The sequence below is a fragment of the Hemicordylus capensis genome, chromosome 2 (assembly GCF_027244095.1).
Source record: "Hemicordylus capensis ecotype Gifberg chromosome 2, rHemCap1.1.pri, whole genome shotgun sequence".
NCBI lineage: Eukaryota > Metazoa > Chordata > Lepidosauria > Squamata > Cordylidae > Hemicordylus > Hemicordylus capensis.
This window is the reverse complement of record NC_069658.1, coordinates 179,686,227-179,697,698: the sequence shown is the minus strand read 5'-3', so window position 1 is coordinate 179,697,698 and position 11,472 is coordinate 179,686,227.

The following is an 11,472-nucleotide window of genomic DNA, read 5'->3' as shown; positions in this document are numbered from 1 at the left end:
AAACCACCTCCAGCCACGGTGGGGCTCCTTTGTTGATAGGCCAAACTGGCCAAGGACAGTGAGCATAATCTGTTGCATGCGTGGAACACACGCATGTGTGGAACACACGCATAAGCAGGGCATTTGTCAGGGATTGGCTGTACAGAACCTAAAGGAGAAGGGAGGGAGATGAGGAGCACTTAAAAGCGGAAGCGGCTCTTCCATGAGGCAAGGAGAGGTGATTGCCTCAAGCAGCAGATGACTGAGGCACCAGCAAGGTGGCAAGATGCTCTTCTACCCTAATGCTTGGTGGGGGGGGGGTCACACAAGTGGGGTGCACCACTGTCTCAGGCACACCAAGGCCTTGAGCCAGTACAGTTTACAATAATTGATTGCCGTTAGCTGCTTTAGCAATATTGTTCTAGGACTGTGTTTCTCAAACTGGGGGTAGTGCTTGTGAGTTGATGCTACCTTTCAAAAGCTCCCCCCTCTGCCACCCATCCCTCAGCAGCCAACTCTTCAGCAGCTAAACACACTGAATCCTTGCACAGAGCTGCATGCATCGTATACAACTGTGTGCCTAAAGATCTAGGGATCTGGGTAGTAATCCCACACTGCCATCAGAAGAGAACAAGAATAGAATGTCTCAGACACCCTCATGAAGCTAAACAACTAGGGTCTGGAGGCAGTACTGTGGCCAGAAGCCCCCATAGATCTCCTGCCCTGCTGCTTCCCATGATTAGCCTAGCAGGTTTGCTGTGACTGTGGCTGCCATGCTGACTCTGTTGCTGGGAGGAAAGTCCTTCTGGCTCTGCCTGCTTCAGGCTCCTGGCCCTCCCTGGAACTTCATGCCCACTTTCCAGCGGGGAGCTCACCCCACCATTCTGTGTTGAGAAAAATGATAAATATTTGTTTATTTTAATTTTATTTATTTATTTAAATTAAATTTATTTATTTAAGTAAATATTTGTTTATAAGAATTAATTCACTGAAAATTTGACTCTGCAGCTACACTGCGGTGTAAGACAAGAGGTCCTCTGAGCATGTGCAGGTACTCCTATCACTGAATCACCACAGTCAGTCAGCCAGGCCTCCTTTACTGGGCTTTTAGAAGCATGACAAAGACCATTTATGTTAGAGACAGGGCCAGTTTGGACAGTACTGTCATATCATATGTGATGATGCCTCAGGAGCACTTGTATTTCTGGCCAACTCCCTAGTTCTGCACACAGAGGTGCTACTGTTAAAAGCAATGAAATGGGTCTAGCTGCTAGGTATGCATGCCAAATACACAAATCCTTTTCTTTTCAGGAGTGACTGGCCTGCACTGAACATATTGTTACTAGCTAGAGCCCATGCTGTTGAATGGGCAGGAGAAGAAGTACAGTGAGTTTCAGCCCATTTCCCAACTCACTCCCCTACTTGTCCCACACTCACTACCCTTCCATCCAACTCAGGCCAGTACCTAGAGCAAATGGCAGGGTCAGACCTGCCTTTCCAAATGTGACCTCTGTTCCCCTAACCAAAACATTGGCTTCAGTTCCTCAGGATAAGTTAAGGAATGTTCCCCTCCCAGCCCAGATTCTGCATTAAAGGTGGGGGCATTGCCTCCCTCCCTCTTCCGATACTAGATTGTTTCTGGGGGCTGGGGGGGGGGTCAGAAATGTATGCTCTTCCATAACTACCTGAATCAGACTTCACAAGGGAAACTACCTGAATCAATCTTCACAGTCTTCAGGAAAACACTGATGGGTCAGGAGTAGGGGGTACATTTTACTCTAACCATGATGTTGGCGTTGCCCCTAAATACCTGTCTTTATTTCCCCCCTCATAAGAATGAATCGCTGCCATTCGCTTATATGGGGGGAAGTGAAGTGGTATGTATTGCACAGTGCTTGTGATATCGTTAGGGAAAAGTCAGTGTGTCAGAACTTCTCACTGTAAGTTCACACATCTCACATTCTTATGTGGACATAATTGGGGCAAGGGGTTATAACTCAGTTGGCTTATCCCATGTGATAAAGACATAAGTGCACATATCTTCACCCTCCTCCGAGCACCATTCCTTAATTATGTGGGAGTGATTTGTCCGAACCACTTCTCTACATTTAGAGGGGCACTTCAGATGAACAGCACCCCCGCGTGATTAAGGAATGCCATCCCCCCCCCCCACTCAGGGTGGAAAGACAGCTGCTTTCACATCTTTTTCAAGTGGAGGAGGCTGGTCCAGCAAAGTATTGTCTAAACAGGCCTACTGTGTGTACACTATCACTATAATACTTACAACAGCCCTGTAAAGCAGGCCTGGTTGGTTTGCTTCCCTCATTGTCCCTGACACCCCAGATTCTTAACTGCAGAGAATGTGCTCTATGCCTTCTAAAACTGTTATTTATTTGCTGCTGAAGACCCAAACGTTTTTCTTTAAAGCAGTACTTTTTCTGTAGGGAAGTCACATTTTTCGAGCATTCTCACTGCAGTATTTTGTCACTCCACTAGTGGGACCATAAAATAGCAAGTACTGTGTAGAATGTGGTTGTTATTATTATTATTTATTATTTATTTACACAGTCAGACAGGTGTTATTGACTGGTTTGTTTTATCCAGACGCAGAGGCGTATCTAGGGAAAATAGTGCCTAGGGCAAGCACTGAAATTGCACCCCCTGTCCAAATATCTGACACCCATCTGATTCTCTGTAGATAGTGCCAAACTGAATATGTGTACAGTGACTTATATTATATTAATTTTTTAAAAAAATAAAAAAATTCTAATTTTTTTAAAAAAATTAATTTAAAAAAATTACCTGTAGCCCCTTTGGGGGGCTTCCTAAAGGCTGTGGGGGGGGGGGGTGTCTGCAAACATTTTCCCTCCCCTCTCCGGCCTCTAGGGCCTCACAGGGACCATTTCAGTATGTGCGGTGGCCATTAAAAAAAAAAATTAAATGGCCACTGAAAACAAAATGGTGACTGCGCATGCTCAAATGGCCTAGGCCCTAGGGCCTCACAGAGGCCATTTGAGCATGCACGGTGGCCATTTTGTTTTCAGCAGCCATTTTAATTTTTTTTTTAATTTTAGAAAAATAGCACCCCCCTTCAAGTGGCACCCGGGGCACATGCCCTTCCTGCCCTACCCCTAGATACGCCCCTTCCAGACATCGAGTCCTTCCCAATGACCTAGGATGGCTGAATTTTATTGCCAATGTTGTTGCTGCTGTTATAGATATCATCGCAGAATATAGGCTATTCCCAGTAAAGCTGCTTTTTGTAATTGGCTGATGGTGATTTCTGTGGCCCCTATGGTGTTGAGGTGCTCTTCAGGGTCTTTTATTTATTAATTATTACTATTACTACTACTACTACTACTACTACTACTACTACTACTACATTTATATCCCGCTCTTCTTCCGAGGAGCCCAGAGCCTACATACTTGAGTTTCTCTTTCACAACAACCCTGTGAAGTAGGTTAGGCTGAGAGAGAAGTGACTGGCCCAGAGTCACCCAGCAAGTATCATGGCTGAATAGGGATTTGAACTTGGGTATCCCCAGTCCTAGACTAGCACTCTAACCACTACACCACGTTGGCTCTCGCTGGGTTGTGGGAGTATCCTTGGCATGTATTGCACAAGGCGTGTTATGTCATTCGTGACAAGTCAAAGTGACAAAACTCCTCACATTATCCTGTTGTGGGTTTTCTTAAAGCCTTTTAATTATATTGTTTCACATCCCTAGAAGCTAAGTGTCTCTAATTCCAATGGTACTGAACCACAGGAGTGCTCACGCAGACATTTAAAAATCAATGGTGAACACCAGCAAAGCTAACTCCCTCCCTGTGCATCAGTGCCCTGCCGTGACATTAACTCTTGTTTTAAATTTACCCCAATCCACCCCAGTTTGAAGACTGTGCACTCCCTTTCTCCCGCACTAGAATACACAACTTAAGCAGTGATATGTCTCGGCCCAACCCAATTCATTACATGATGGAAATGGGATATTGTGCTACTGCCACTAGACCAGAGCTAGAATTAAGGAAGTCGATATACAGTAGATATTTTCCCCAGCAGGAAAGGTCTAGCATGAGCTTGCCTTAGGCTTGTAGCAGAAATGTTGTGGAGGGGAACTAGGGTCACATGGGTAGCACTGTAAAAATCCATGCTAAACGGCAAAATCCTAAATACAGTGGGTATTGAAAAGAATCACCCCCTTCGATAGACCTTAAATTCTGGTTCCCTTACATCCTGAAATGAAAACACAAAGAAAATTCCCTTCACCAGCTGTACTTATCCAATGCAACCTATAACACCCAACTGAAAAACATCACAATTACAGTCCAGAAAAAGTGTCAGAAATAAAAAACAAGAATTACTGAGATTGAAAAAGGATCACCCCCGCAATGTCAATATTTTGTTGAACCACTTTTTGCTTTAATAACAGCCTTGAGTCTGTTGGGATACTTCTCTATCAACCTTGCACATCTAGACAGAGCAATATTTGTCCACTCCTCCATACAGAACTGTTCAAGTTCGGTCACATTGGATGGTAGGTGTTGGTGGACTGCTATCTTCAAATCTCTCCACAGATTTTCTGTGGGATTTAGGTCTGGGCTCTGACTGGGCCACATGAGGACGTTCACTTTTTTCTCCTTCAGCCACTGTGTGGTCAATTTTGCTGTGTGCTTCGGATTGTTGTCATGTTGAAAGGTGAATCTTCTGCCCATCCTCAACTGTCTGGCAGAGGGTAGCAGGTTTTCTTCCAGAATCTGACGGTATTTTGCCCCATCCATTTTTCCTTCTACCCTAACGAGAACCCCAGTCCCTGAGGCAGAGAAACACCCCCCACAACAGGATGCTGCCACCTCCATGCTTCACTGTAGGTATGGTGTGTTGTGGAAAAAATGTGGCTTGTTCGGGAGGGTCGCAAGGAGAAAGCCACTTCTCAAGAAAGGCCACATTAAAGCTCATTTGAGCTTTGCCAGAAGGCACCTTGAAGATTCTGATGCCAAATGGAATAAGGTCTTATGGTCAGATGAGACCAAGATTGAACTATTTGGCCTCAACACCAAACAGTACACCTGGCGTAAATCCAACGCAGCTCACCATCCACAACACACCATACCTACAGTGAAGCATGGAGGTGGCAGCATCCTGTTGTGGGGGTGTTTCTCTGCCTCAGGGACTGGGGCTCTCGTTAGGGTAGAAGGAAAAATGGATGGGGCAAAATACCGTCAGATTCTGGAAGAAAACCTGCTACCCTCTGCCAGACAGTTGAGGATGGGCAGAAGATTCACCTTTCAACATGACAACGATCTGAAGCACACAGCAAAATTGACCACACAGTGGCTGAAGGAGAAAAAAGTGCTCATGTGGCCCAGTCAGAGCCCAGACCTAAATCCCATAGAAAATCTGTGGGGAGATTTGAGGATAGCAGTCCACCAACACCTACCATCCAATGTGACCGAACTTGAACAGTTCTGTATGGAGGAGTGGGCAAATATTGCTCCGTCTAGATGTGCAAGGTTGATAGAGAAGTATCCCAACAGACTCAAGGCTGTTATTAAAGCAAAAGGTGGTTCAACAAAATATTGACATTGCAGGGGTGATCCTTTTTCAATCTCAGTAATTCTTGTTTTTTATTTCTGACACTTTTTCTGGACTGTAATTGTGATGTTTTTCAGTTGGGTGTTATAGGTTGCATTGGATAAGTACAGCTGGTGAAGGGAATTTTCTTTGTGTTTTCATTTCAGGATGTAAGGGAACCAGAATTTAAGGTCTATCGAAGGGGGTGATTCTTTTCAATACCCACTGTACAAGTAGACTAATATGCATACCGTTATATAATGCATTGAATAATGTAAAAAACATAATTTTAGTAAAAGCAGTGCCAAGCACCTACTGAATTTGTTTTCAAGCCAGAAAAATAAATGCCTAGGGTTGCCAATCCTGACTGAAGCTACATCTGGAGATATTCCAACTGTCCAGAGCAAATTACAAAAACTACAAAAAGTAAAACCAGAAATCCACTGTATAAAGAAGGATGTCACATAATATCCTTAATACTATCTGCTGGCTATCTATGGCAATCTGTGATACAAGTGTCATTTTTCAATTTACAATAAAAGGAGTTTGGGGGGAAAGACAGTTGTTTTACGGGTTGCCACTTAAAGCCAGCAAATGATGCTAAGAATATTACGTGACTTCTTTGTGGGTTTTCCATTTTTATTTTTGTTTAATTTGCTCTGAAGTAGAAATATATTAGTGTTTGGAAGAGCCCCTGGCCTGCAGTGTAGTGGGAAATGAAGAGGTATACAATAGAATAACTTCCAGAGTTCTTCCACTCAGTAACTGGATTGCATCCAATATGCCTCTCCTAGATTACTGCCCAGCTTCAAAACGCATCAATTGCATGGCCTTCCTAAAGGTGCTGTCAAGATTCATCTCATACATGCAACCTCAATAAATAACTGTTGGTGACATAAGTCCCAGAGGTCAGAGCAGTTGCTATTCCTCTTATTGGCAGAAGGCTTTTCCAGATAATCCGAAAAACCCAGTATTCTAATCCCGCTCTGATCATGCGTAGTTACATAGTATGTAATATACCACTGTAATGTAATGCATGCACACACATAAATAGTTATGCTTAATTAGTTGTGCCAGAATGTGGGCAAGAATGCATCCATCCATAGAAAGTGATACAGATGGATAACATCCACATTTGGATGTGCATTAGGAGGAGCATCCAATTTATGCTCCAAATTCCTGATCGGAATGTTGGATGTTCATTTTAATACAAAAGTTTCAACTGCTTGGAAAACTGGCCAGGAAGTGAAGTAAAAACGTCAGAAATACATACATAACGATACTTGTGCTACTCCTGATCCAACATCTGTAATGAGATACTTGGCCCCTGCAAAATGGAAGTGGGGAGGGATAGCCTTGCTGCAGGGGGAATCACCATGATGTTTTTTGCAACAGGGTTGATGTGACTTGCTGTGCTGACTTTTGCACAGTAGTGGAATACACAGCTTTCAAGTATTTTCTTTTCTTTTTCTTTTTTCACATTTATATCCCACTCTTCCTCCGAGGAACTCAGAGCAGTGTACATGCTTATTTTTATCCTCACAACACCCCTGTGAGGAAGGTTAGAGTGAAGTGATTGGCCCCTGAGAGTGAAGTGATTGGCCCAGAGTCACCCAGTGAGTTTCACTGTTGAATGCGCATTTGAACTCAGGTCTTCCCAGTCCTAGTCCAACACTCTAACCACTATGCTATGCTGGCTCTCATTTTGTTGTTTGTTTTTAATATTTGTTATTATTTTTGTTTGTTTGTTTGTTTGTTTATTACATTTTCATACCGCCCCATCCAAAGGCTCTGGGAGCCCTTAATGGTTTGAGCCCTGGATACCTGAAGGACCGCCTGCTCCCAAAGGTTTCTGCCCACCCAACAAGATCATCAGGAGGGTCTTCCCTCTGTATGCTGGAGTTGAGAGAGGCTGAAGGGTCAGGCACGTGGGACAGGGCCTTCTCTGTTGTTGCCCCCAGGATCTGGAATGCTCTCCCAGTGAATGTCCGCTCTTTGACATCTGTGGCTGCTTTTAAAAAAACAGCTAAAGATCTTTGGTCCAGGCTTTTACCCCTTAGGAGCTGTCAGATCTCTCAGCTGTCCTGTTTTTGTTGTCTTTTGTTTGGTTGTTGTTTTTTGGGGGTGTTTTATGGTTTTTACTGTTCAACTGATTTTAAGGTTTGAAATGTGTCTTTTATGGAGTTTAATTGTATTTTAATTGTATTTTAATTTTTGTAAATTGCCTTGGGATGCTTTATGAAAGGCAGTATAAAAACTGGACAATAAATAAGTAAATAATCCAAGTGAGACTTCCTGAAGTGGCTGTGTGGAAGAAGTGTGTGTGTGTGTGTGTGTGGTGTGGTGTGGTGTGGTGTGGTTTGGTGTGGTATGGGTGTGGGGGGGTAGTTTTGTTCCTTTAATATGTATCTTTGTCAAGTAAAGTTTATTGTTCATAATCAATAGTTATTGCAAGCTTCCAACCAAGGATGCTCAGTTAAATTCAAGATAATTTCAGGTAAATTATTATTGCCTTCCAGGCCCTGATTGTAAAAGGGTAGCCCTATCTCCCTTCTAAATAGGGCAGCTGAAGTACTACTGGTAGGAGGTAGAACCAGTCTCTTTCTTTCTTTTTCTTTTTTTAAAGGAGAATTTTCAGATCCTCCAGTTTGCCCAGTCCCCAAATCTCTATGCCATATAAAACTGGCCATGGGGAGGGGAGGAAGAGAGGCAGACATGCATGGAGACTGAAGTATAGGAAGCTCAATAGGAAATGGGTCCAAGAGACAGAGGAACTGTGTGTGGGGTGGAGAAGGAAGGGGAGTAAGGCCCTGATTATCGGGGAAAGTTGTCAAGGAGAGGGCAGGGAGTTGAAGAAAGGAGAGGCGGGGATTGTGGTGGACTGGTGGGACAGGTGAACCTTCCACAAGGCCTAGTGACAGGAAGGACCAAGTGTGGTTGGTGGGAACAGGAGTCCCCACCAAATTGGTAAGGATGTTCCCACATTTGGTAAGGGCAGGGGCGTAGCAAGGTTGGAGTGGGCCGAGAGACAAGATTTTAAAATGCCCCCCCACCCCACTGAAGCTCAGCTCATGAAGTAAATAAATCTTAAATGAGGCTGAATAATGGTAACAAAAAGCATAGTAAAATTTATCTGTCTATCTATCTATCTATCTATCTATCTATCTATCTATCTATCTATATTTAATTATTTAATATAATTATTTGGTACTAGAGAGAGACATGCTGTTCTGGTAGCGCCAGGCCTTAACACTCACATCAGTTTCGGAGGATGAATACAACTGAAGGAAGCCCGGGCGGGTGCGCGGCTGGGGGAGTCAGTCATGTGACTTGCCTCTGGGGCGGGGCCAAGGCAGTGGGCCCCCAGACAACTGTCTCCCCTTGCCCTATTATAGTTACGCCCCTGGGTAAGGGGGCTATGAAGGGGTTGTGAAGCCTGGGCACAGGAAGGCAAACCAAGTGGAAATACATTTCACTTACTGATATTAAATAATATGCCAAATATTTGGCTGCACTTCCAGACATGTCTAAATAACTAGGGTATCAATGGGGTGAGAGCGTTTCCCTTCTCCACATCCCGGCCTGCTACCATGTGTATTTCTGTGTGGCCAAGCAATGCTCATGAAAATTTAATTTTATTTATGCCTTTTGGCACATGTTTATAAGAAAAGCCTTTTTTAAAATATTGCAAAACTTTCATGCCCTCTCTACTTTGAAAAAGGAGGGAGAAGAAAATATATTACATTTACGACGCATGAATGTGTTTACCTTATCGCTAATCGCTTGCTGGTTTTACCATAAGACTGAAAGTACAAGATGAGTAATCATACCAACAGAATTATATAATAATGTTATTATAATGTCATTGGCACTCTATCTTATATTTTGACTCTCTCTTCTTGTACAGGTTATTGCCTCTCCTGATTAGCCAACACTCCACATACCACATGCTGGGAAATAGCTAAGCTTTCTTTCTTTCCCTCAGGCAAGTATCCATTTTATCTAGTTGGGTTGTGTGGTGGTTTATGAACATTTTAACTGCAGAGGAAAATGTGGGAATCACAGAATGCCGACAAATAGGCCAACCTCCACAAGGGAAATGAAAGGTCACTTCACATGGAATGTTTTTTGTGGTTCTTTTCCCACACAATCTACACCATATGCTTTGACTGATGTAACAGTGCAATACCACACATATTTATTCAGTGCTAAGAACCATTGTGTTCTGTGGGGCTCACTCCCTAGTAAATGTGTTTGGGATTGCAGCTTAAAAGCGCTTCCCTCTTCCCACGGAACCCAGGAATAGGTAGTTCAGAGGTGAGGCTAGGGATCTCTAACAGAGAATTGTTAGCATGCTAACTACAATTCGCAGGATTCTTTGGAGGTAGCTATGGTGGTGTAAAGCCACCTAATGGCGCAGCAGGGAAGTAACTTGCCTAGGGAGCAAGAGGTTGCTGGTTCAAATATCCGCTGGTATGTTTCCCAGACTATAGGAAACACCTCTATCGGGCAGCAGTGATATAGGAAGATGCTGAAAGGCATCATCTCAGACAGTGAGGGAGATGGAACTGGTAAACCCCTCCTGTATTCTACCAAAGACAACCACAGGGCTCTGTGGGCGCCAGGAGTCAACATTGACTCAATGGCACTACTTAACTTTATGGTGGTGTAAACTTATTTATACAATAGGTATACCTTTCAACTAGGCAGGGGTGGGTCTTATCTATGGGCAAAGTAGGCAGCTCTAACCTTGAATTTCTCAGCCAGCCATGTTGTCTCTGCCTCCATTTTGTGTGCCTACTGCCTCCCTCTGTTGTTCCCTGCTGCTCTTGCCTGCAGTCTGCTACTGCTTTAAGAGGTGAGCAATGGTAGCACCAACCTCAAATAACAAATAAAAAGCCCCAGATGTTTTAAAATATTAATATGAATAAGCAGGAGCCAATAAGCACGTTCACCTTTATTTTTGAAAAGTGGGTGGCCCTAGGACCACCCTATAAACCAAACAGAGAGGGGCTAGGCTTATTGACTCCTCAAAGAGCCAATCAGGGTGTGCAGAGGGTGGGGAATTGTTTTTCTTTTAGCTACTCAGAAGAATCCAATCCCTATTTTGGTTAGAGAGCAAGTAGACTGTCTGGCTGTTGGTAAGTCTGATCTTTTGCTGGCTTCTTTCTTTGTGTTTGTTTGGAATGCAACCTCTGCTTTCTCTCCCTTACTCTCTGATCTGATCTGCATGCAAAGCATTATGGCCCATTCCCAAAATGACATGCCATAGGAACAGCAAACAGTAAGGCTGGACTAATTAGATTAAAAACTGGCAAAAGAAGCCAGAAAGTTATTTTATGGCATATGCATTAATTTCTGGGTCCAAACTGCTTTTCACATAATTGCAGGAGTGGCTTTCCATGTGGGTGTGGTGTAGAGAAGGAATGGATTCTGTTGGAAGGAAAATAACTTTTAAAATCCATTTGCTATGCAGAGAACTAAACGGTTTTTTTCTGGATTGTGGCCAGTATCTGTAATATTAATATGTCCCCTGGGGGTTATGGATCATTGGGCAAGGATTAAATAAGTGATCTCTATTAAAAACATTTGTTGTTTGCTTGGATGGACACCAAGGCTAAGTGGTGGGCACCCAAGGTGGGCAGAGAGTGGCACCCAGCTGTTCAGCAGGCATGGAGTAGGGAGAGGGTGTCCCCATGAATCTTTGCTTGCCATTGGTGTCCTCTAAGTTACTGGAGATGGTTCATAGCTGCAGCAAGCATCATTGAAAAACCTGTGCTTTTTCTGGTATTTATGTATGTATTTTTGAAATAGGCAGAGTTGCCCTTGTAACTTCAGAATGCATTTGTTCTCCACCTTTGCTTTACCTGTGGCTTATATAGATTTATTTTTACATGTATAGCCTGTGCTTCCTCCAAGAA